The 25,341-nt window shown below is 43.1% G+C and overlaps 1 long non-coding RNA gene across 2 annotated transcripts in view; it reads left to right on the top strand.

Annotated features, from left to right (window-relative positions):
* Window positions 1–25,341, top strand: part of LOC128789912 (uncharacterized) — a 109,931-nt gene that overhangs the window by 48,332 nt on the left and 36,258 nt on the right. The window lies entirely within an intron of this gene.

The raw sequence follows: 25,341 nt of genomic DNA, 5'->3' as shown, positions 1-25,341 counted from the left end.
CTTTCCTATATTTTCTTCTCCTTTGACATTGTTTACCAGCTCATCTTTGCATTTTGAGACTTCAAAGTTCAACCTTCAAAGGTTAACAATTTCTGCAGACAGTAAGAAATCAAACTGCAACTTCATCTCCAAACAGTTAATGCACATTTCCAGAGGAGACGGCTGAGAGAAAGGTGCATTATCTTTATAAATAAAAAAATGGAGAAGCCCACTCAACAATTACTTTTCAAGACAAACATTTAGGCAATTTGCCAGAAAAACATAAAATGCTGCTCCTCATCTGCAATGTGCATCTTGCTCTTGCAGCTTGTCCCAATGACTGCTTTTAGGCCTTTGAATAGAACCTAGAAAAAGTTGTATTTCAAGGAATAGCCCTGGAAAGCTTTGATTCATTGCTTGTGTTCAGGATTTGTGAGATGAACTGTAATTGCATATGTTATTACTCTTGCAATATTTTGTATTACGTTACTGCACATTTATAGACCAAAACTTTACAGACAGATAGAAAGCAGCCTGAGAAGGAGGGAGACATAAATCAAAGTATAAAACTGCCCTGAATAATATTTTATGTTTTGCTATATTGACCTGGAATTACAGGATAAAGACATTTTCCACTGGTGCTCTGTTCTTTTCTTGCTTTCCCTGTGTGTGTTTCAGGTTTGTTGGAGTTCTCCATTAAATCCAGAATCTGTATCAAATGAGCTGCAGTGTGCTGCAGCACAGGAAGGTTTCAAAGCAACAATTACTCTATTATTTCAGAAGAGATTACCTGTTTGAAAGGAAACCCACACTGAATCCTTTCTGACCTGGTCCTTATTGTGATACTGATAACAAGCCACACTTTCCAGTCTTTATCTTACCTCCTACAGGGTAATCTTTTCTTCTGGAGCTTAATTCTGCTAATAGCACCCTTGACTGGTTGCCAGACAACAAACACAAGCAGGTGAAAACTGAATGGCTCCAGTCTGACCGCTGATAACTTGTAGAGACTTTTTATTCTCAGAATTCCCTCCAAAATATCCAACTTGACCAGTGGATAATCAATTGCATTCCTTGTATGCATCTGCCTCCTTCAGAATGATTATTCTTTGAAAGAAATTGTGATGATCTTTTCTACAGTTTCAGATTCTTTTTTTCCCCCTTCTTCCAAACAACAGTAAATAGTAATTCCAGATGGTAGAAATTACTTTTAAATTAAAGCAGTTAATACAGGGAACGTATGCTTATCTAATTCCCCTGTTTTAGGTGGTAACAATATGATGGAAATGGGAAAAACTGATGTGCACTTAAGGTATGCAAAATAGCTTGAGATTGTAAAATGCTTTTTTCCTCCCCTTTTCTGATTTACTGTCCATGAAAAAGAATTATAGACTCGTGAAGAAAACAGAAGTTTTTATTTGCTGAACTCAATAGGCAGCTTTCTGGGGACTTGAACTCTGCAAAGTGCTGAAAAAAAGATTACTGCATTCCACGGACAATTTCTCTGTTTGAACCAAATGGGAGGGATGACAGGGTGCTGTGCTCTGCCTTTCTGCTTCCCGAGGAAAACCTCAGACTGTTCATTGTGTGTAAAAGCACATCCTTAAAAACTTTGCTGAATTATTTATTTGAGCCTGGGTTTAGCTTTGGTTGTGGATGCCCTATCCCTGGAAGTGTTCAAGGCCAGGGTGGATGGGGCAACCTGATCTAGTGAGTGGTATCCCTACCCGTGGTAGGGGGTTGGAACTGGATGATTTTTAAGGTCCTGTCCAGCCTGAACAATTCCATGATTCTATGCTTGTATAATTTAACCAGTTCCTTTTAAAAGCAATGAGTGTAGAAGATGCTCAGCACCTCGTAGTTTTTCAGACCATGAACCAAAACCATTATCACAAGGAGAATGGTGTCAATGGACCTGAAATCACTGAATGTGCTGTAACTTACACCAGCTGAAGGTTTGGTGGGCATTCAGTTGCTTTTTCCAAAGTGATTTTGTTTTTACTATTTGTGTATATGATTATAAGGTAACTAGCTAGTGCTAAGGGGGAATATGGTTCGCTTCACTGGAAAATATAAAAGTATCCACTGTTCCTTCAGGGAAATAATTTTAATAGATAACAGCATGTTGTACAATGTTTCATCAGTGATATTTAGATCTAAATTAGGAGCAGTTGTGAGATGGGTTGCCGATTTTCTTGTGATAAAAGGGAAATAGTTCAAGAAATATAGACCAGATGTTATCTTAATCCAATCCTCATGTACAAGAGCACACTATGAGACAGTAATAATAGTCCCTTCTACCTGTTTCTAATTTTCCAGCTCTGAAACACCCCCTGTGAAAAATAGATTAAACCAACACATCATTTATGAATCGGCACTAGCGGGTTGGAGCTTGGATGGAATGCAGCATGCGTGGCACCGACCGGAGGGTGCAGCCACCAGATTTTGATCCATGCTTAAAAATGCTCCTTTGACAGTAATGTTTAAGACAGCAGCTCTCAGTGATTTAAAAGGAGAGTAGCCAGTTTGGGTTTGAATCAGGTTTTCGGTTCAGCGTATCCCTACACAGTTTCAAATTTGTCATCAGTGTTTCTGGGCAGTATATGTTATACAATCCTCAGCAGGCCAAAAAACCAGGGGGTTGATCCTCAGCTGCTGTAAATCAACACTGATCCACTGATTTAGATGGAACTACACTGATTTGTACCATCTCATGGTCTGGACAAAGTGTATTAACTTTCCCCATGAAAATCCTCCCCAACAAAAAGCTCCATTCACAGTCCTACTGCATAAGCAGAAACTAATGTGTCTCTGTTCTCGTAATAATGTTTAATACCTGCATCATTTCCTACTTGCTGGGGCAGCCGAAACATTACTCTTTGCATTGACGTAAGAGGCCGAGTGCTGCGCATTTGTAATATTTGGGACAGCTTTTTCCATAGCTCCCTGCCTGAGCTTGAGCATTTTGCTGGAATATTCATGTCTCTTGGCATTTTCATGCCAAGGAGGCTTCTGGGCAGCTCTCTAGCAACTCAGGACACAGGACTTTTATTTTCATTTGAGGAATGCAGTAATATAAAAATAATTATTCCTCAATATTCAGAACTGTCAGAACTATTGGAGGGCGGTTTGTTCACTGGAAATAGCAATAGCTGCAAGGATACCAACAACACTGTTAATTAGACTGCTTTATCTAGGCCAGACACCCTCACATTTTAGAATATTCCAAGCTGTTTAGCAAGCAGAGTAAAATCCTGTTTTCCAGATCGGATATTTTCATATTTCTATGAAGAGAGGAAACCAGGGCAGGCAATGAGACAATTAATCTTCAGAGACAGCCCACACAGCTGGCTGGCTGCTGCAAGGATTCTGCAAGGACAGAACTAAAGTTTTCCTTCTGAAGTGAACTCCTTTGCTACTCTTTTATTTTTAAAAGAATGTATATGTACAAGAAAGCTGGAGAGGGACTTGGGACACGGGATGGAAGGACAGGACAAGAGTGAATGGTTTTCCACTGCCAAGGGGAAGGGTTAGATGGGATATTGGGAAGGAATTGTTCCCTGTGAAGGTGGTGAGGCCCTGGCACAGGGTGCCCAGAGAAGCTGTGGCTGCCCCTGCATCCCTGGAAGTGTTCCAGGCCAGGCTGGACAGGGTTTGGAGCAACCTGGGATAGTGGAAAGTTGGAACTAGATGATCTTTAAACCCCTTTCAGCCCTAACCATTCTGGGATTCTTCTGGTCCTTCAGAGCACATTCTTTCTGGCCCAATTATCTTTAAAGATGTTGAAAAAAGAAACCCCACATCCAAAACACACCAGAGGGGTGAATTCCTTTGCAATGCTATACCATGGAATCCCAGAAGGGTTTGGGTTGGGAGGGACATTAGAGCTCATCTCATTCCAAAATCCTGCCACGGGCAGGGACACCTTCCACTATCCCAGGCTGCTCCAAGCCCTGTCCAATCTGGCCTTGGACATTTCCAGGGATCCAGGGGCAGCCACATCCCTTCCAGGGATCTCTGGCACCCTGTGCCAGGTCCTCACCACCCTCACAGCCAGAAATTCCTTCCCAATATCCCATCTAACCTTGCCCTCTGGCAGTGGGAAGCGACTCCCTATTGTCCTGTCACTACATCTGTTATCCAAAGTCCCTCTCCAGCTCTCCTGGAGCCCCTTTAGGCCCTGCAAGGGGCTCTGAGCTCTCCCTGGTGCCTTCTCCAGGTGAACACCCCCAGTTCTCCCAGCCTGGCTCCAGAGCAGAGGGGCTCCAGAGGTTGTATGCCCTCACTGAAGAGCTGGAATCACCTGGATTCCCCTCCAAGATTCATAATCCAGCTGTGCATCTATAAAGACCCATGGGTGATGTATGAACACATTCGGGATAAAGTGTCCTTATTTCTGTAGGAGAGTATTTTTATTGTATTTTAACCATTAATCCAACAGCTGTCAGTTTATTTATAGTGTCTGTACTTCAAGGCCCTGCTTGGCCTACTTATCTTTTGAGGGGCCAGATTTGTTTGGTTCCATGCAAATCCATTCAGGAAAATTGTCGTGGATCAGCCAGTGTAGTAAGATGAGGCAGGTGGATCAACAGGAACAGGATGTGATGGGATCATAAAGGAACAGGACCAGAAGATGCAAAAATAGAGTCCAAGTTGCCACATGCCCTGAACTGCTCACATCAGTGAGAAAGCTGTAATTTGGGGTAAGAGTGCTTCAGAAGTACAGATGGAAACTTGATGGATTAAAGTAGTTAACAAGAGAATAAGATGAGAAGAAGAAAAATGTGGAGTGGCTGAAAATAGTTATAGGGAAGAAAATCCACCTGTGGATCGGGAAAGTTTGAGAGGCTGCAGCAGCAGAGCTGAATACCCACAAGTGATTAAAAGGCAAAGTGCAGTTTAGAGATCTTGGTGCTAAAAAGCACGGGTGGTGGTGCTGGTAGTGGGGTATGTAGGTTAATACTGAAAGTGTGTTATTAGTAATGACCAAAGACCTTTAGCCTCCTGTCCAAAATCCTTTTTTACTGTATAGAACGGGAAAGTAAACTCGATCATGTTGGGCTATTTAGTAAGCTATTAGTGCATTCATCTTTTCATCATTTGACAGGTGGAAGTAGTAGTCCAGCTTTTAGTTTTAATTATAAGGGATTCCAGATGTAGAATAGGACATAAATTAAAACCAGATCTACTCATATGTCTTTTCAAAGTAAGCCAACTTCAAGGTATCTGCTTTTCATTTCAAAATGTTATTAAAGCTATTACTAAGAAATTCATAGTCTTAGCATGCTCCAATAATTGACACCTTTAAAGTGACTAAACAGATTTAGAGTGTGCAGAAAAGTAAATTTGTCTTAGAGAATGACTCTAATCATCCATTTACATAGAGCGGACAAATCAGTGTTTGTGTTGGGAATGGCTGGGCGAGCAGCCGGTCCCGATGGCTCTTGCTGCCTCCTCCTCCTCCGCCTGGCCTGGCTGCTGGGTGTTAGCTTGTTTCCATGATTCTGCTACTAGGCAAAGGAAGATAAAGAATTAAGGGTTGATCCAAAGCCAGTGAAAGTCAACGGGAGTCTTTTGATGAGCTTTCCGTCATAGTCTCCTCCTCTCATGTTGAGCTATGTTACTTTATGTTGGAAGTAGCATTTTTTTTTTAAAGAAAATTAAATCCAGAACCACATTTTTTGTCACAGTGATAGTGTTCTTAAATCCCTAACTCTGTAAGGAAACCTGCAGATCCTTTTCTAAAATGCCTTGCTTTCCCCAAGACCTATTTATCTGGTGATATGTTACAACCATGCAAATAACGCTGTACATCTGACTTCATAAAAAGTCTGAGGTTTCCAATAATTAGAATGATAGCTGGCAAGTCTGATAAATTAGAGAAATAACTTGTTTGGTGTAAACTGAGCCTGTTTCTGAGGCAGAAATGTTAGGCTTTTATCCTCTGGAGTGTGATTGAAAGGGTGAGAAGTTAATTTGGCAGCTTCGCTTCTATGGTTTCATAATGTTTCTCCTCCCCCCTCCCCTCAGCTTCAGGGAAGGACTGTGATTTCAGTACTTTGCGCCTGCCCTCATACAAGGCAAGAGCATGACCCGAAACGAAACCCCTCTCCCCAGGGCACATCCTGAGCAGTAACAGCTTGGCTCAAGTGTTTCTTATGAACAGCCGTCCAGAGCACTTGATCTAAATCATGCCATTTCCTTCACAGTATGGCACAGTTAACAAGTCAGTGCATCAACACAATCTGCAGATGGCAGTTCAAAAGGTGCACGTTCCCCAGCAAGATAAAGGGCAATGAGTTCCATGGGTTAGCTCATTACTTGGATTCAGGCAGGGGCTCCGTAGGGGTGTGAGGGAGGAAAAGGGGGCAGGCAAACCTTGAGAATGCATGTCTACACAAATAAAGGCAGCGTTGCAAGAAGCATGTTATTGAAGTAAAGTGCAAACAGCTTGCAGAGCATGGCTTCCTTCAGAGGTGGCTTGTTTTGCCTCCGAAAAACAAGAGGAAAAGGGGAGTGAAACCAGTGGCGGCATGCAGCCTTCATTTATCCACAAGGCCTGGCAAATAGGACACCATTCCCTAAGCAAAGCCTCAAAATTCACAAGAGGCCAGCGAGTATCAGCCTCGTGGGGCTCATGGTTGCTCTGCAACGTCAAGGACTCAGGGCTGTGAGCAACCTGGTCCAGTGAAAGTTGCCCTGCCCATGGCAGAGCGGATGGAACTCAATCATCCTTAAGGTCTCCTCCAAACCAAACCATTCTGGGATTCTACGATTCCATCCTGCTGGGGAAGGAACCTGTTTTCTGGAGCATGGCAGAAGGGCTTCTAGAGAGCAGTGTGCACCCCTGCACAAATTACATTAGAGCTAAACATCCAGTGAAGAATCTCTGAGACATATTAGTTCTTTAGACTTCAAAACAAGCTTAAATTGGAACCATATTGCTGGAATACTTCTTAGCTAACATTTATATTACTTCAGTTACCAAATCCAGACTAAGTCCCAGGACTCGGCAGGGGAGAACATAATATATTAGGAAGTAAGATGGGGGTGTGCACTTCTGGCCTCCTATTTTATATAAATGTACAAAAAGTTTCCTCACACTAGCAAGGAAATGACTACAAGGCCCTAAAATGCCGATTTCCAGCGGCAAACGAGGGAAGTCCGCTGCCCCTCCTCCCCTCTCTCCCCTGACCAGTCTGTGTGTGCCATGCCTTGGGGATAGTTTGGATTACTTGGAGTAAGAGTATTGCATAGGAGCTCAGGTATCAGAGCAGATAATTATACACATATAGCGAGATACAGCAAAGGTCTCAGTGAATTGTCAGAGGATGAGATACATCTCGGGAGACCAAACAAGCCTCCCCTATACTGATCTTTGTAAATGAATCTCTTTGGGAACTATCAAGATGGTGCTTTACCACGATTTTCACTGCTGAGGAAAAAGGAACTCTTCCAAGCTGTTTGTTTTCCAGGTTGTATCAAAAGTGGTGAGGGAAGATTTTTTTTTTTCCTTTCTGTGCTTATGTTGGTTTGAATGCCCTGAAAGGCGCTAACGTATGTGCTGAGCTGGGAGTTCCTGCAGCAGGGAAGCTCAGGGCAGGTTTGCCAGGAGAGGAGCTGCAACCCCCTCCTTTCCCCTCCCCATAACTCCAAATCTACAAAGGCTGACTTTCCGGTGAACTCCCTGGTCTCCATCGCAATTCTTTTGGAGAAACAGTGCTAAAACTGGGAAGGGCAAACCCTGAGTGGCTGCTGGCAGAGGTGTGTTGAACTAAGGTCATTCCTTGTGTAATTTGATTGATTTAGTAGAGTTATGCCAGAGAGAAATTTGGCTTTGGGCTTTTGGGTGATATGTCATGTTTTTTTATGTAACTTATCGAACAGGTGCTTAGCAACAGCATCTTCTGCTGGTTTATCCAGAAATCTTCACTTTTCTTTCATTTTCCCTTCTTTAATATCCTTCCAAGCTGTGCTGAGTTAAAAACTGAGCTGAGACTTCAGGCTGTGCCTCGCTGGGACATGTAGGGATGTAGCACATTGCACCAGGCCCTGTAGCCATTTCTTCCTTGCCACGATGCCTGGTCATTGCTGTTTTTCTCCACTCAGTGAGATAAACAAAGGATAAAGAGCTGTGAGTCTCAGAGATTTTTCTGGATTTGGTAAATTCAACCTTAAGGTAAAGGAGCTGAACTTTAGGAATGTTACAGCTGCTTCTGAGACTGGCAGAAAACAAATTATCTTTGTTATTTCAACATGGTGCTGCATAATGCTGTGCTGAGCACTGTGTGTCCCAGGGTTGTAAGAAATGCTGTATTTTCTATCTCTTTTCCAGTTTCTCTTGGGAAGGCATGAAGAAGGAAAGATGAGCAATCCTTGTGCTCAGCCTTTTCTGTGTATAAGCACAAAGCCAGGTGCCCTCTGTGCTCTGTGCTGTTTCTGGTGTGGAGCACAACTGGTGCTGATGGCAGAGGGCCTCATTCATGAGATCCATGGCATCCAAACCCTGCCTAATCTCATCTTTGTGGCTGTACCCTTCACAAGCACTTCTTGCTGCCTTGTAAAATACACCTGTTTGTTTGTCAGGTGTGACTTATGGAGAGGATTATATGACAGTTGTTTGTAACAGCAGGAAGCAGAACATGGTGAATTAAGTTCCTTCCATCCTCATGTTTCTGTGATTTCCCTCTAATGATGGATGTCAGAGAAGAATATGGGTTATTCTGGTAGTTCTTACTGATTGGTGTGCTCATATTTCTTACAATTGCAGTGGAAATCTCTGGTGTTGTGTTGAAACAGAATATCAGACCCTCACAGTGCCTTTGTCCTCCAGAAAACATTTTGCATCTTTATAATGAAATATTTGGGTTATGATAGCACAGAGAAGCCTCAGAAATGAGGGACTCTGGTGTACATGGAGCCATATACTAAGATATGAAATAAGGACATTGATCTCCTGCAGGCAGCCAGCAGCAGGGCACACAGACCTGGCTCTCCTGCCTCCCAGTCCATGCTTTCATCGTGAAATCACTCAGTTCTTTCAGCTGGATCTCCAGGCTCTGTTCTTAGCACTGTAGTTTCTCTGTCCCTCATGGAAACCCCAGGGCTGGGCTTCACAGACTCTCTGCAACTCTATCCCTTTGGACTGTAATTGATTTGGAGTCAGGTGGTGGTGTAACATAACCCGTATGGAATCTGCTGGTGAAGTTTATGGCCATTCAGCTAAAAAAAAAAAAAAAAAGAAAAAAAAAAAAAAAAGAGAGAGGAATATAGAGGGGGAGTAGGAAGTGAATTGAGTTTGAGTTCTGGGATGTGAAGCTGTGCTGTTTCCCAGCCCAAAGAGAAAAGCTCATAGAGGCTTTGGGTGTGGAGGAATCTATGACCAGTTCATGCACCACAGTCCTGCTCAGCTTGTTTATCTATAGAAGAACCTGCAGAGAAATCCCTGTCCCCAGCTGTGGTCAGCCCTTGGACCAGTGTGGAAAAGCAGAGAATTGCAGAGGGAATGCATAGAATACTTAAAGAAATTTTAAAAATTAAAGAATATTTTTTCAATTGTTGGCTCGTACACTGCCTGACTGTGTGGCTGTAGTACATTTCTTGATATCTGTGTCCCCTTACCTAAGTTTCCAGGGCTTTTGTGTAGTGAAGGATATTCCTGTGTGACTCCTAGGTGTCTTAAGGCACTGCAGGCAGCCTCATGTTATCTGCAGTTTTGAACAACAGATTCTAGATTGACAGTCTTGAACTGAACTCGCACAATCTCCATTGACAGCGCTGGATTTTCTGATTTGGCTAATTCATCTAGGATGAGAGATGACAAAGCCAAAAATATTGTTCTTTCTGTGACAAAATAACTCTTATCACAGGGTTTTGTAGAGGTTTCAAGGCATTATTCCAGGTGCAAAAATTCTAGAAAAGATTTGTTACCCAGCTGGGGGACTCCCCCTCTGAGCTACACTGAAAATACCAATAGTCTTACGTGATAAGCATTATGTGACAACATTATGTGGTGAGTATGTGATAAAACAAGGCTGTAAGTTTGTCCAGGTATTCCTGCATTGCTGAAATCACAATAAATAGAGTGAAAAAGGCAGCTGTGAGAGCTCAGATCATGACTGTACATAAAATACTGTGAGACAAATACTCGTAGCTTTGCTGCAGCCGTGGTGATTTACTGATACATGGGAAGCAAAGGCTGTGTTGAGCACTAATATTTGTCAACAGGCCCATTTGTACAGCCACAAAAAAATCCAGGCAGGGCTTTGAACACACAGGCAAGGTATTATTCTTGCTGCTGTCATTGCTGTAATCTAGGATCTTGCTTTCCAGGAGGAAAGGAGGAAGAGGAAAAAGGAACTCTTTCTCACCCCAGGCTGTAGCAGAGTTCCTTTCCCTGGGCTATTGGATCAGTTCTCATCTTGTACAAAATGCTCCCTTACAGGGTGGCCAAGCAGTGACATCCTGCTGCTGCCACAAGTCACGTTGTCACTCTTGTACACAAGTGAGGTGTGAAGGATAGAAAATAGAAGTGGAGGAGAGAGAGGGTTTGCCTTTAAGCACTTTAAACCCTGAGTAATGAGTGGTATCAAAGTTGCATCAGCCACCCAGACATCCCAGGAGACCTTAAGACCTCCTTGATTACTCTCCTGTGGCACATTTTTCTTCCTTTGCCCCTCCTTTCCTCCAGCAGATCCTAACAAGAGGAGGTTTCCTGAGGAAGGGGTAAGATAGTGGCAGATAAGGGGGAATGGCTTCAAACTGATGGAGGACTGGATTAGGTGGGATATAGGGAAGAAATCCTGCCCTGTCAGGGTGGTGAGACCCTGGCCCAGGGTGTCTGGAGAAGCTGTGGCTGCCCCATCCCTGAAGGCCAGGTTGGATGGGGCTTGGAGCAGCCTGGGATAGTGGAAGGTGTCCCTGCCATGGCAGGGGGTTGGAATGAGATGAGCTTTAATGTCCCTCCCAACCCAAACAATCCTATGAATCTGTGCTTCTGTGATGTTTCAGTCCCTCTGCTATAAGCCTGTGCAACCTGTGCTGTGAGTCCAGTGCCCTCCATATGCTTAGTGTCCTGCTGATCCTTTTCCAGGGGCTCTCCTGGTCCCTCTTGTCAGCCCCACTCTGTGGAGTCACTGTCACACATACTGCACACACCAGATCCCTCTGTCCCCTTGGTGTGTGCCCCAAAGCACTCCTGGGCTGCAAGCTCTGTTCTGTGCTCTTACCCCGTTCTACCTCAATGGAACATGAGATGTAACAAGGCTGAACCCAGTCAATCTGTAATGAAAAATAACCTCCTAAAGAAAGGTACAAATCAGTAAATGAAAACTGTAATAGGGACTTCTGAATTACTCTATGACTTTCTTAACAGAGGTTATCATTTCCCATTGCATTTTGTTGGACACTTCTCACATCTGTAGCATGCTGCTCCTTTGCCATTAAGCTCTACCAGATTCTTCCATAGGGGTGATATTTTTTTTAATAGAAAATACTGAAGCCCCATGTGAAAACAGGAAACTCCATGAATTTTTTATAGTGAAATTTTTCCACTAGGGAAACATCCGTATTTTACAGTTTGCAAAATGTGTGGGACCATAAACTGTAAAACCTCATGGAGAACCACAACTCCTTTGTACTTTAAAAATAGACATAAAAGTAATTTCTCCAGAAAGAAGGAGCATATTTTTAAAGGTGAATATTTGTAGGGCTTATAAAAGCTATTGGTCTGTTCTTGGAAACGGAATGATGATGTTTAAAAAAGGAAAAGTCACAGATTGTGGTGAGTTTACTGTGATTGAATCATCCCTGCAGTATGTGCTGAACTGGACCAGCCATAGCACAGCTGCACGAGGACGTGCAAGGTTCCCACCCAGCATGGGAGCCTCTGGTTCCCCACTTCCCCCAGAGATGAGGGGCAGGAGTGATGGTGCAGAGATGAGCAGGGAAGTGATGAAGAGGGTCAGGGAGAAACTCTAGGTATTTCATTTCTCTCACAGTGTGCCAGCCAGTGGAGTTGAGCTGGAATGAAGGAAAAGCAAGATGTTCTGGCCACAGGATTGCCATAGTTCCCCCCACTCTGCAACACGTGGTGAGCAGGGAAGGGGTGATACTTGATTCTCCCAGTTCCTTGGGGGTGGTGCAGGAATGATCACACTGAAGGCTTTGAGCCAAAGCTCAATCTCACCCTGTGGCTGTGTCATTTGCTGTAAATGAGACTGACCCTTCTCTTTGCCTGTTTGGGTCAGCTGGGCTGTAGCCAGGCCTGGGCAGGACCTGACAGGGTTGGTCTTTGGAGCTGCCCAGATGGGACATGGTGCACACATAGCAGAATGGTGGATTTTAGCAGATGCTCTGTGCCCTGCAACAGCACAGGGATGTCATCATGGGATAGCAAGAGACATTTCAGACACCCTGTGTGGGAGTGGGCAAATGGAGAGATGGGGATTCCCCAGCATCTAGTGCTGCCTCTGGTTCTGTGCGTGAGAAGAAACACCAAGGGCAGGATGTGTTCCTTGGCAGACTCCTACATCTGGTCTGGATATTGAATTGGACCACGGGTGTAGTTCTAGGCAAAGCAGTTTTGGAACTGACAGACTCCTGGCCCTGACGCCTGCTCGGTGCATGCCAGACCTCGGGAGAGCCATCTCTTCCACTACTACTTTGATGGAGAAGTTGGGGTGCTTGGAGGAGATGGCCTTTCCCAGCAGCAACAGCAGCTGCTCTTCTGTCCTCTCCTTCTCCCCAGCAGCAGGAGCAGCAAACCTTACTCTTCACAGCTCTTCACCTTTCCCTTCCTCCCCGACTTTCAGCTCCCCCAGTGTGTCCAGGCAAGAAGGGCCAGTTTCGGGCATCACCTCCTCTGTGGGTGACAACATTCACTCTCGTCGTTGTGGCAGAGGACACTTTATCTGACCCATAATTTGATAATGATGTCCTGTTTATCAAAGTTTATCCTGCCATTTCAGATGGATAGGAATGTACTTTTCCATGCACTGCTCAGTCCTAGTGCTATTGAATAGTGTAACATTCTGGTCTGCTGTTTGTTTACAGCTGCCTTTCATCTTCAATTATCCACTATATTTTAGCAGTGGATAACTGACTGATTCCTGTATTCAGGCCAAATCCCACTTGTTTGGTTCATGTGAGTAATCTAAGGAAGTCTGACACTTTGTTCCCTGATCTGTCTGGGAATGCTTGCTCGACAAGGGGTCTGCAGGCATGGGACCCGTGAGCAGGAGTGCAGTCCTGAGGCTGAGACCCATCTTCCCTTCATTCTGTAGGCACTTGGCAAATGCACCAGTCCCTGAGTGTGGCTTTAGCTCTTGAAACTCCTCCTGTTCCTGGCCTGCTGGATACCATAAATTTTTACAGGCAGTTGGTACAGTGTGGGATATACCAGCTGCCTTTTCATTTCCAGGGAGGGGTGAGACAAGGCCTTGGGCCATTCCCGTTGGACAGCACTCCTGAAAAGGGCAACTAGATGGGTTGGAAACATGCAAAATTACAAACATTCCCAGTTCTGTGCAGCTGTCATCGTTAGCACAAACAGGCTGGTGCTGCCAGAGCTGCTGGGCTTACCCACTGCTGAGGCTCCTTTTACACAAAATCACTGCCCTGCTCTGCTGGCAAATGGAATTTTCTTTGGATGCCTTCCTTTAGCTGAGCTGCAGAGTACTGATAGTGCTTTATCTCAGGATGGGGCTGCAACCACTCCATTTTTTCTGCCTTATTTGCTTAAAAAGGTCTGTGATGTGAGCACTACAGAGGTCTGAACATGGACCAGGGCCATGTGTATTTAGAGCTATGTGTATTTAGAACAATTAATTTCTTTTTGTTGCATGCCACCACACTTCCACAGTGGGATCACCACGTGAGAGAGGAGGGCTGGTCCATCATTACAGCATTTCCTGTGGACCTGGGAGATGTGGGTTCAGTTTTCTGCTGTGACAGATTGTCTCTGTGAGCCTCAGTAACTTAGATTCTCTCTGATTAAGTGTCATGTGTAAAATAGTGGGTATAGTCTGACCCTTCATCACTATTGCACATAAAAGAAAGTGAATTAATGTTGAGAGTCAGCCATTAAAATGTTGGGAGCCCAAGGGAAGGAAGTCTCTACCCTGAGGAGATGAACTAATTGGGAAGGACTAAAGTAAATGGATGAGGTAGTTGAGGTTTGGGGTGAAAGGGGTAAAGGTATGGACAAGGTGAGGCAGGGAGATGTGGTTGCTGGAAACATTTGGCAGAAGTGGAAGGAACACGTGGATGTCGGAACTGGAGTCACAAGGAGGGGAATGAATGGGAGAACAGGAAGTTTGAAAAACTCTAGAAGAAACCCCTGGGGTAGGAAATGAAGGACAGGAGTATGTTGGGGGATCAGTCCCTGCCCTCTCTGTGCACTTTGAGGTGGCTGCAGGAAGATTCCCTGCCCTGTTCACCAGGATCACTTGGGTTTGATAACTGAGACCACACTGCCAGTGTCCCAAGCTGAAATGTTTATCCCCAGGGTCTATCTTTGTCTTGTTTATTTGTTGGCTTACTTGCATTTTTATTGAACAAAGCCCTCATTGTCTGCTTTTACAAAAACTAAATAATTTGGAGTGTAAACTGGCAGTGTATGGGTAGAGCAGTGAGTTTAAGGTTTTGGATGTTTACTTTCAAATTTTCCATGCAGAGGGCAAAAGCAAACATGGCAATCAAGATCTCTTGTGCCTGAACTGAGCAGTTTGGCTGAGCTCTGACCATTTCTTTGTGCTGTAAAGACAAGATGTTCTCTGAACAGCTGCTCCGTGGCTCACTTGTGTGAGCCTTATAGCTTCCAGCTTTCCCAGTCTTTTCCAACACTGAGAGGGTCAAATGTAAGACCAGTTTTTCAAAAGACTTTAGCCAGGATTCAGGGAACTCCAGAAGTACAATGCAGGTGTTTGTATGGAGAAATTAGTAAAATGTAATGGATACATGCATAAATATGACTCTCTGGGGAAGAGTCAACATGGCAGGAAAGAGTCAACATGGCACCTGTGAAGGGAAGTCCTACCTTAAAAAGTCTTGGAGCTCTTTGAAAGGATCAATGAGCAAGTGAATAGACTGATCTGATAGATAAAATCCACTTGAGAATTCCAAAAGACTGTACACAAAAATCTCCACAAAATGCTTTTAATGAAACTCAGCATCCATGGGAGAGGAGAGAAGCTCCTTGCATGCGTTAGTAATCAAATAACTCAGTTCTTGCAGCAAGGGAAGTTCACCAGTGGAGCCCTGAGCTGGAGCCTGTGCTGTTCAATGCACTCATAAGTGGTCAGGAGAGGAGAGGAAACAGTGAGAACATCTGGTGATGAGGCAGGATTTAGTCAGGGGAATAAGTTGTTGATGGATAGTGAAAGAATGTGAAAAAGCTTGTCAGGAATGAGTGATTGATAAACAAAATAGAGGGTGAAATTCAGCAGACCTACCTCCAAATGAATGCACACTGGGAGACAGGATCTGGGTTTCACTATAAAGTGAGGAGCTTTAAGCTGACCACTGCCACTTTAAACTGGCCACTACTACTCAGGATAAAAGATGCAATGATCAACAGGATTCTTTGTATTTCTGTGGAAATTCAATGCTTAATAGCAGCCAAAAAGCCCAAATAATATATTAGGAATTATGAGGAAGGGAGTGGAGATTAAAAGAGAAGCTCATTGCACTGTTCTATAAATCAATTTGTTGCCTACTCATTCAGTGTGGTGTGGAGTCCTGGACCCTCATCTTAAAATCCCAGAATAATGGAATAGCCTGAGTTGGAAGGGACTCACAAGGATCATTGGGTCCAACTCCTGGCCCTGCACAGATCCCCCAACAACCCCATCCTGGGCATCCCTGGCAGTGCTGTCCAAGCACTCCTGGAGCTCTGGCAGCCTCGGGGCTGTGCCCATTCCCTGGGGAGCCTGGGCAGTGCCAGCACCCTCTGGGGGAAGAACTTTTCCCTGATATCCAGCCTAAACCTCCCCTGGCACAGCTCCAGCTGATCCCACAGGAACCTTCAGGGAATAATAGGGCTGATAAATGTCTGGGATGGTGGTTGGGATTTGTCAGCCTGGAAAAGCTGTCAAGATTGACTGATGCAGAGAGTATCCATAGAGATAAGCTGTTCATACATCAGTACAAGAGCTGGAGGGCAATGAGAGCTAATTCAGTAAATGGGAGTCTTGTTCAAACCAGACAGAGGAGATGGGTGGTTCATCCCTGCAGCTCCTCATCAGAGGATGTGCAGACGGATGCAAAAATAGTTTCAAGGGAGTCTGTACAAGCAGTTGTAAGAGAAATCTGTGGAGAGTTTCTAAACAGAAGAACCATGAAATCCAGCAGGCTGAGCACAGCTGGAGCTGAACAGTATTCAGACAAGTATCAGGAGTGATTGTCTTGTCCTTGCTCCTTCCTTAGGATCATTACTGGAAAAAAGATCTTGATGCTTGCTCTGCCCCAGTGTGGCAATTCTCCTACTCTCACTTAAATGTGCTGTACAGGCAAACATCCACTGGATTTTCAGATTCACACACAGTTTTGTATTGGAGGAGAGCAAGGTCTAATCTCTGGGGTGAGAAGGCAGCTTAAATTCAATTATACCTTAAGAGATTGTGCTGGTTTGAATTTGAATTCCGATTAGAATTTGAGTTTTCCAACTTTCTAGGGCAGAAGATCACCTAATAGTGATCACCCCATAAAGAAGTTCAAAGCATGTGGTCCCTGAGAAACTACACAATATGGTCAATAATCTTAAAAAAAAGTTTCTAGATGCACCTGTATTTACAGTTAGAGGTAACAGAAAGTTTAACCTTTGTTTCAGGACTAAACTTTAAGCTGAATGTATTCTGGCCTCTTTTAACAAGGAAGGCTGGAAACCTCTCCCTGTAGAGACTGGAAATGCTATCCACATTCCCTCCAGTTCCTCCTAATTCAGGAAGCTGGCACAAGAACGAGCTAAGAAGATTTGGAGAATCTTTGTCAGCCAAAATAATATTGGTTTTCTGACCTGAAAAAAGCGATGATCCATTTAATGCTGGTTCTTTTCACAGAGGATGTGATATCACTTTGTATCCCCATCTGCACTGTTGGCATTCCACAGTTTATCCAGGAAGTTGCTAATTTTGTTGGGGCAAAGTGAGTCTGCTGTTGAAGGGCATAAAACCTCCTCCTCAGCTGGAAAGTTTAGAACAGCATATCTTGAAGATAAAGAAATGAAATTTTCTACCCAGGCCTGTTGTTGTGTGGTGATTTCATCTAAAAGGCAAATTCAAATAGTTTGAGAATACCTGCTGAAATTGTAATGAGCCTTTGGAGAATTGAGGAATGCTCAGTGTTTTCACACCCCTGTTAAAAAGGTCAATAAAAGGCTTCAAGAGGACTTATTTACCTGCAAAGGAATTGTTCTTTTCCAAGCTTTTCTTGAATTTTGACTATGCTCAGGAGACCTTTTTTTTTACTTATCACCCTTCCATTGTTCTTTTTAAATTGTCCAGTAATTCTGATTTCTTTTAAGCAATAGAAGAGAAGAGCAGAGGGAAAACCACTAATGGTAGATCAATTTCATCTTCTTTTTTGTTTCCCAAGGAAGACATTTTTAAAAGATTTTTCCTGAATTCCTGTCCAACAGAGTAACAGGTTTTCACCTTAAGGATTCAAGTAGTAACTACATCAATTATTTTTGGTGGAATTCTGAAACATCAGGGATAGGAGTAAGTTTAATAAGCTATATATATAGAGAGATAAAGTAGACACCATTACTTTAATTAATTGGGTTATGCAGTTTAGATCCTGTTCCTGTGGCCAATTGGAAAATAGGAGATCAAACTTTTTCAGTACTGAGAGTATTGATTTTAGCTTCCATATATCTCTAGGGTTGATGTTACCTGTCAGTCTTCCAAGGAGAATTGCTTCTTGTTTCACCAGGAGGACTTAGGCCATCTGGGGAAAAAAACTCTGGGAGAAAATTCCAATTGTCAATTTTAATACATTCATATGTGTCCTATCATTGTTGAAGCATCCAAGCTGCAACAGACTTGAGAAGAGTATTTTACATCCATTGTAACACTTGTGATGTGCAGAGGGATTTATCTGGGATTGTTAATTTCTGGGAAAAGAAGAAAACAGTTCCTGGCTTGGACAGAAGCTCTTAGAAATGTACTAGACACAATCTCTCCTTAGCTTGCTCCCACATCTCACCACTAAGATCTAAGTTCTACTGTAACTTAGATCCAGAGGAGAGAGCATTTACAATCAGGAGACATTTTTTAATTCCTGCTATATTTTCACCCATAAAAATAAAGATTTACCATCCCCTCCTGGGTTTTGAATATCTCAACAACTTTGCATAGCTTTTCAACACTCCTCCCTAATACCTCATTACAGAGCTGGTGGCAAGATACTGTCTTTCATCTGCTCGTTCATTCACTTTACAGAAAGTACCTGGAGTTATCCTTAAGGATATCTCTGTAGGATTCAAGTATGGATTTTTCTCTTTGACCTTTTCACAGCCCTGAGGCATTCAACAAGTATTCTGTGGTCATGGTAGCTCTTCTGAAGACACAAATCCAGCCATAAAGATGTTTCCATAGGCACTGCTATCCTAAAGACCTCAACTGCCTGTATGGATACATGAGAAGCAAAATTAGAATCCATGTGGACAACACATCTTGAACTATAATTACCATATGGTAAATAGTCATTCTTTATTGTATTGTCAACAGGCAAGGAACATGCTCTGATGTGGAGGCTTGGGGTACTGCTGACAGAGTTAATGGATGAATCCTGGGGGAATACTCTTTTTCCCACTTGACACTCAAGTCACTTTTCTTAATTGTAAAAACATCTGTAAGAAGAACAAAATGAGTTGTAGGCCTTGACAGCTGATCTTCCCATGACTCATCCCACAAGGACAAACTTGTCTTATGCTTGTCCTTTATCTTCATCTGAAGCATTTGCCAAGAGGAGTGTCTGCATTTTGATTAAATTATAATATTCAGTTTCAGATTTTCCATCTGAAGCCTTTGCTCCAGACAGAAGGATGAGAAGGGAAGGTTGATATTGTGGCAGTAATAAGGCTTTAAGAGTTATTTTGGGTAGAGACAGAGTATTTAGGAATGCACTTTGGGCTTTTCTACCTTTTGTATAAGTTAAAGTGGAAAAAAGCTGTTACTCAGTTTCAGGTTGGTATGAATTAGGTTGGTATGAATTGACACAATTTTTACTAGGATGTGAATGGTGACAATGGGCCACATAAAGATGTTAACACAAGTTGTCTACAACTCAGCTACTTGTCTAACTCCCAAAATACTGCCTGAAGAGAATTAAGGTGTATCAGTCTCCCAGACATAATGGCCTAAACCAACTCAGGTTATATGTTCTCTAAATTTTCTATTTCATTTGTTTTCTTGAAAAGCTCAGGGATAGATATCTCCAACGTAGGTATCTTTAATAACCTTTCTCCATTATGGAATTTGGCAGATTTTGTTCCTCAGAGCCTTTTCACTTTCACTGCTGGCAGGTAGCTCTGAGTTTTTCCCAGCAGGTATAAATTAAGCAAGGGCTTCCTAATTTCAATTAGATTATCTTGTCAAAATAAGATTGATAGTAAATTATCTCAGAGTACAAATACCTTCACAGATATAAAATACTTACAGTATTTTTTTTAATTTATTGGAGAAATGCCATTGGAGAAATTTACTGGAGAAACCTGCTAGCCAGAAGCTACATATATTTGAACTGAAAATGAGACCTTTTCTCATGAAAGGGGTATTTAGTAATTAAAGAACCCAAGGATTGTAGCAAAAGGCTCAATAGATTCTCCATCTTTTGATGTCATTTTATCAAGACCGGCCGCCCTTGTGAAAGGCTCGTGTCAGCTACGAGCGACACTCGGTCAAACACAAATTATTGGGTTCAGCACAGGGGTAACCCAGTGAAAGTTAATGACCTGTGATATATAGGAAATCACACTGGATGATCTAATGGTTTCTTCTGGCCTCACACTCTATGAATCCATGAATATGTATCCTCTGAGGTTGCCTGCTGGTTGTGTTCCTAACCAGGGGAACAGACAGAGGCTGCTGTGAAACAAAAATTTATATTTATTTACTGGCATCTGTAGTTCTTTAGCTACATATTCAGATGTACAGGTTCACACCCAGAGTTTTAAGAAAAAATTCCTCAGTGAGAGGATCTGGAGCATTTGGGAAAGCGTGGTTGCTGGTGGCCTCCCCAGTGAGAATTTGGTGCTGTGAGAAGTGATTCACACAGTTCCCAAAAAGCGCTGCCTTCCAGCATGTTACCACATCTTGGCAGCATTTGAAGGGCACCCTGCAAGCATGAAAGGCAGGAGTGGTGACTCAGAGAGACACAGTGAGGGGTAAGAAACCCTTTCTGGTGGAATATGAAAACACAAAAATACATACCCTTGTGTTCAGGGCTATTCAAGGGTGGTACAGCCTCCATAATTGGGCTCATGTGTCTGTCTAGAAATGGCTGTTTTGGCCGCCTCTTTAGGAAAGAAAGGCTTTTCCCCACATTTATTTTCTGGAAAGACAGTGGGAATCCAGAGAACTCTTAGAATCCATGAGCCATCCTTGTGCCATGCTGTGGCTGCCCATGTGTACTTACAACAGCAGCTTCCTGTGGCCCGTTTTGTTTTGTTTTCCAGTTGGGCAGACAAGAAAATGAAAACAACTGACTTAAAATCTCTTTCAAAATAATAATCAAGGAAACAAGGATGTTCTCAGGAGGGAGGGAATAGTGACTGATGAAGAGGTGAGCAATCTGAGGGAAAGAAGTTGCAAGATTTGGGGAATGCTGCGGGGAGAAGATCTCGGGAATGCTGTGGGGGAAGTCGTGTCTGTTTACAGGCTCTGTTTATGCACACCTGTGGGTTAGAAATGCTGTCATCTGAGGAGTGGCCCCATATTACAAGAAGGTCAAGCACCAAGCAGACCTAATTAAAAGCTCATTACAAGAGACAATCTCCATTAGCATGCCAAGTTTCATGCAAATCCATTAGCACCAGGGCTCTCTTCGGAAGCTTTAAATTCCAGTCCTGTGCCCCAGGGACTGGAAACTGTGGCCGGTTAATTTGCCATTCTCAGTCTGTGAACATTAGGCACAGTCCTCTTACTTTCTGGATTATTTCACATTCCAGCAAATTAGTTTTATCCGTTCTGAGAACATTTTAACAAAGAAAGTTCTTTTGGCATCACATGGATAAAATAACAAGGGATAAAAGAATGAGCAGTTCCCCCAATCAGGAACAAATAACTTTAAATCTCTCCTGAAAATGCAGCCTTTCCTGTTATTCCCACCCCCCCTTCCTTTCATTTATCTTTCGGCAGTCGGATTTTTTAATTACGTCTCTGCAGCCAGATTCCCCTCCCTCTCTCTTTATGATGGTTTTCTCAAGAGCCATGTTTTTTCTTTATGCCATTGTAGCAGAACTTGACTAAAGATCTTCAAACTTGTTAAGTATAAAAGTTGGTAAATGATACTATTGTTTGAGTTAAGGTGGGGGGAGAAGGGGGAAGGCAGTTTATCTGTGGTGGCTGTGGGGAGGGGAAAGGTTTAAAAAAAAAAAAAGGGAAAGAAAAAAGGCTCAAATGAACTGAAATGGATCAAAGTAAACAGAGACATCTAAAAGCTTTTGTAAGTTAAAAGTGGCTATCTGTTGCAAGTCCTGCCTCATTAACTACTGATAGAAGCACTGTCTTGGCCTTCCCAGATATCTAACGCTGACCGCCTCTAACGAGATGAACTCCGGGTTATTCCCTCTCGCCGTTCCCTGCACCGCTGCTTAACCTCCGCCTCTCCACAAAGGTTTATCCTCTCCCTAGCACGGGAGATCCCGTCCCTAAACCTCAGTCCTCTCTCTAAGGAAGAAACAAGTTCAGAGAGGAGGAAGGAAGTGGGAGAAAGAGGGAAGCATCCCCAAAAATCAGTGTCTTGCCTGAGTTTCTACACACCTTCTTGGGAGGGTGAATAGTGAGAGACAGGGTTCCGTCTCCACGTTCTGGGTTCCAGTATCCCCCATGGCGTGCCCATTCCGAGGGGGAAGCAGGCTGAAAGGCAGAGGCTTGCCCAGGGAAGCAGGGAGAGTGAGGAGGGCTGGGAGGGGGGAACACGATGGCTCTTTGACTAGGACCAGATAGGTCTCTGTGTAGAGTAATATTACAGCTCGCTCTCTCATAAACAAGCTGCATGCCGGCTTCTAAAGAGCCCATCTGGCATAGCTTTGAGAATGGCAATAATTACAAGCTGATGATGGACATGGAAGAAAAGCCCTGCTGAGCTAACTCATAAGGAAGTACAGGCCAGGACTGTAGGGAAATTACAGGCTAAAACCCTTTCTAGTTTAGGCCTTTTGGTGTTCTTAATCACAGACTTTAAATGTTGTAATAAACACTGTTGCATTTTATTGACCAACTCCCATGACAGGCAAATCTTTTTTATTTTATTTTATTTTTACTATTTGTTAGTTCAGAAAGCAGTTCGAGAACAATCGTTTCTTGAAGACTGGGTCTGTAGATTTACTTCATGAAAAGTGATCCAAACAGCACGAGTCCCTTTTGTTACTTTGCAATTAAAAAAAGAAGGAGGGGAAAAAACGGAAAATAAATATTTTAGAGGTCCACTTGCCCCTATGCAGGACTAGGTCATTGATAATGCCCGCTTTGTTTTGAGATTATCATGGAGGAATAAAAGCTCTAGAATGAGTTATTATGTTTTTAGGTGAAACTCCTGCTGATTTCACTGGCGGTAGGATTTCCCAGGAAATAAAGCATTTTTAGGTATGAGAGGTATGGCCTGATCTTGTGCCCAGTGAAGCTCATGACATTCTCGCTGACTCCAGTGGTCTAAACCGCTGTCGGTGGAAGCCCAGAGGCCTCATCTGTGTCTGGCTTTAAATCCACTCTTACTGTTGTGACCCAGAATCTAAACATAAGGGGAAATTCCAGGTTACTGGGGCTCTGTTCCAGAGTCCCTTACAGCTACCAAACATAATTTTCACAGTGAAAAACATGAAACACATTTTCACAGTGGAACATGGGAAACATGAAACACGGCAATGTTGATGCCCAGTTTAGGGCACCTGCCAGGGCTGTGATTGCCAGGGGAAGGTCTCTCTGGCACCAGGATGCCAAGTCTGGAGTGAAAAACCACTAAATGTTAAGAATGCTGCCACCTCTGTGTCTCTACATGTCTGAGTTTTGTGTGTATGAATTTATTTATCATGTGGTTTTATAGGCATGTGCATGTGGCAGTGCCATCTCTATGGACTAGGGATAGATGTGGACTCTCTCTGTGGATTTAGGAGTGGAGTGCAAGGGACTTGTGTCAGTTAACACCACCTGAAGTTCCGCTTCAGAGAGCCTACCTGTTTTCCCAGACTAATTTCACTCTCCTTTTCCTTCTGTGGAGTCTAGAAGATCAAGAGTTAAACAGCTTTGTGAGTTTTATTTGACTCGAGTGCAATAAATCTCCCAGGGTGACTGATAGACTGATAACTCTCAAAATCCATTCAGTACTTTGTGTGTCAAGGCAGCCGTGAGTATGGAGTGCTGTCAGTTGTTTTAAATAACCCTGTTTTGACAGTATGTTGTTTATTACAATTCAACACGTGTGATTTGTTTTCTTGGAGAAAATCTGCCTTTATTTTACACTGGGCTTTATTTTAGTTTAGGTACATCGGCCACATATTAGAAATGCTGCATAATGCAGCGGGCTGGGTTTACTGATCCAGTTAAATCTTGGAAAAGTATCTGTGTTTTTACAGGACACATTCTCCTATGAGATTCTAAATAGCAGAACATTCTGTTCCTTTAGATAAATGTTTGCCTGCAGGTATAGCTTTGTGTTTCTAAATTGTTCCATGTTGCTCCTATTTCTGCTGCAGTTCTTTCACAGACTTCTCAAAGTTTCTGGTTTACTTGTGGCTGTTTGTATCCCAGCATTTCATAACACAGATGCTCATTTAGGTTTCCCGATTACCATTTGACTATTTGTCCAGGCATCAGATTTTTTCCCCCCTTTTTGTTGCAAAGTTGAAGGAATGTGAGGTCAGCGAATGGAAATTTACCTATCCGAATGCAGCTCTCTTTTCTTTCATAAACTTCCTCTGGCTTCTTAATCTGAAACTTGCTTGTCAATGTGAAATGATTTCTTTATATTTAACTGTCTCTTTCCAATACAGACTGGAATTGTTCCTAACAAAAGAAGCATGAATTGGTGGAAACTATATATTAAATGCAGGACTATTTGTCTAGTTTTCATTAGGTTGCTGAGTGAGAAGCCCAAACTCCTGTCTTTTCCCAAGGTACTCGGATATCCACCAAGTGCCTTCATCCCATAGCCTTGTTTCCTCTCCCAGTAAACCAGCTTTCCAAAAGAATGCTACACTCTCTGCTCTTTATACTGTCAGCAGTGACAGCAACCAGCCACGCTGACATTTCTTATTGTTTACAAAGGATGAGCGCCAACAAGGCATCTCTGATCATTTGATAAACTCTCCTAACCCTCTCCCCCCGCCCAGCCCTCTGCTCCACTGACCAAACTAACCTTTTCACGGTACACTGCCTGTAATTACCAGTGAAAGACGCTAACCAGAAAGGATCAGAACTCCAGCTAAACACAAACAAACCAGCAAAACAGCTCTGAAGATAAACTGCTCACAACTTACGTGGCTCAGCAAACAGGGCAAGCCAGGAGAAACGGAGTAGCTGCAGGCAGGGGGTGGGGAAGGAAGAAATCTAACCCTAAATTCCTTATGTGCATGTATTTTTCATATGAATTTTAAAATTGCTTGAAAAAGCATACTAGAATAGCATTAAAATAACCTTATTGTTTATTATCATAATCCTGTATATTTAATATCCTTTCCCCCCTTCAATTCCCCCACTCCTGCAGAAACTCCCGCCAACACAGTGGTCAAACTGAGTTCACAGTTCCTCATAATGAGCCCAGGAGTAATGCCTATACCAAAAAGAATTTCTTTTCAGTAATGACATGAATTTGGCTCTTACCCACCCCCTCCTCAATTCCTAGTGTGACAAGCAGATTCTTTCCATGCTGTTTTCCTGGAGGTGAGAAGCACCAGCATATGAAGTGTCTTTGCTCATCCTTCTCCAAGAGCCAGTTGGTGAGGAAGGTAGTATTGATGGCCTTTGTTTGCCAGGAATGCTGAGGTGGTGGATGATTATTTAAAGTAGTTTAAATTCCATTAAAAAAAAAATTGCATCTGCTGTTACAGACTCTACCTGAATTAGCTGGATGATGGGCTTGCTCCGTAAGCAGAACTTTTCCACTGAGTTTTTCAGTGTGAAAGAGCCAGACCCAGCTTTCAGG

The sequence above is a fragment of the Vidua chalybeata genome, chromosome 6 (assembly GCF_026979565.1).
Source record: "Vidua chalybeata isolate OUT-0048 chromosome 6, bVidCha1 merged haplotype, whole genome shotgun sequence".
In the NCBI taxonomy this organism is placed as follows: domain Eukaryota; kingdom Metazoa; phylum Chordata; class Aves; order Passeriformes; family Viduidae; genus Vidua; species Vidua chalybeata.
The sequence above is the reverse complement of the archived record's forward strand: the minus strand, read 5'-3'. Positions and strand labels throughout refer to the sequence as shown.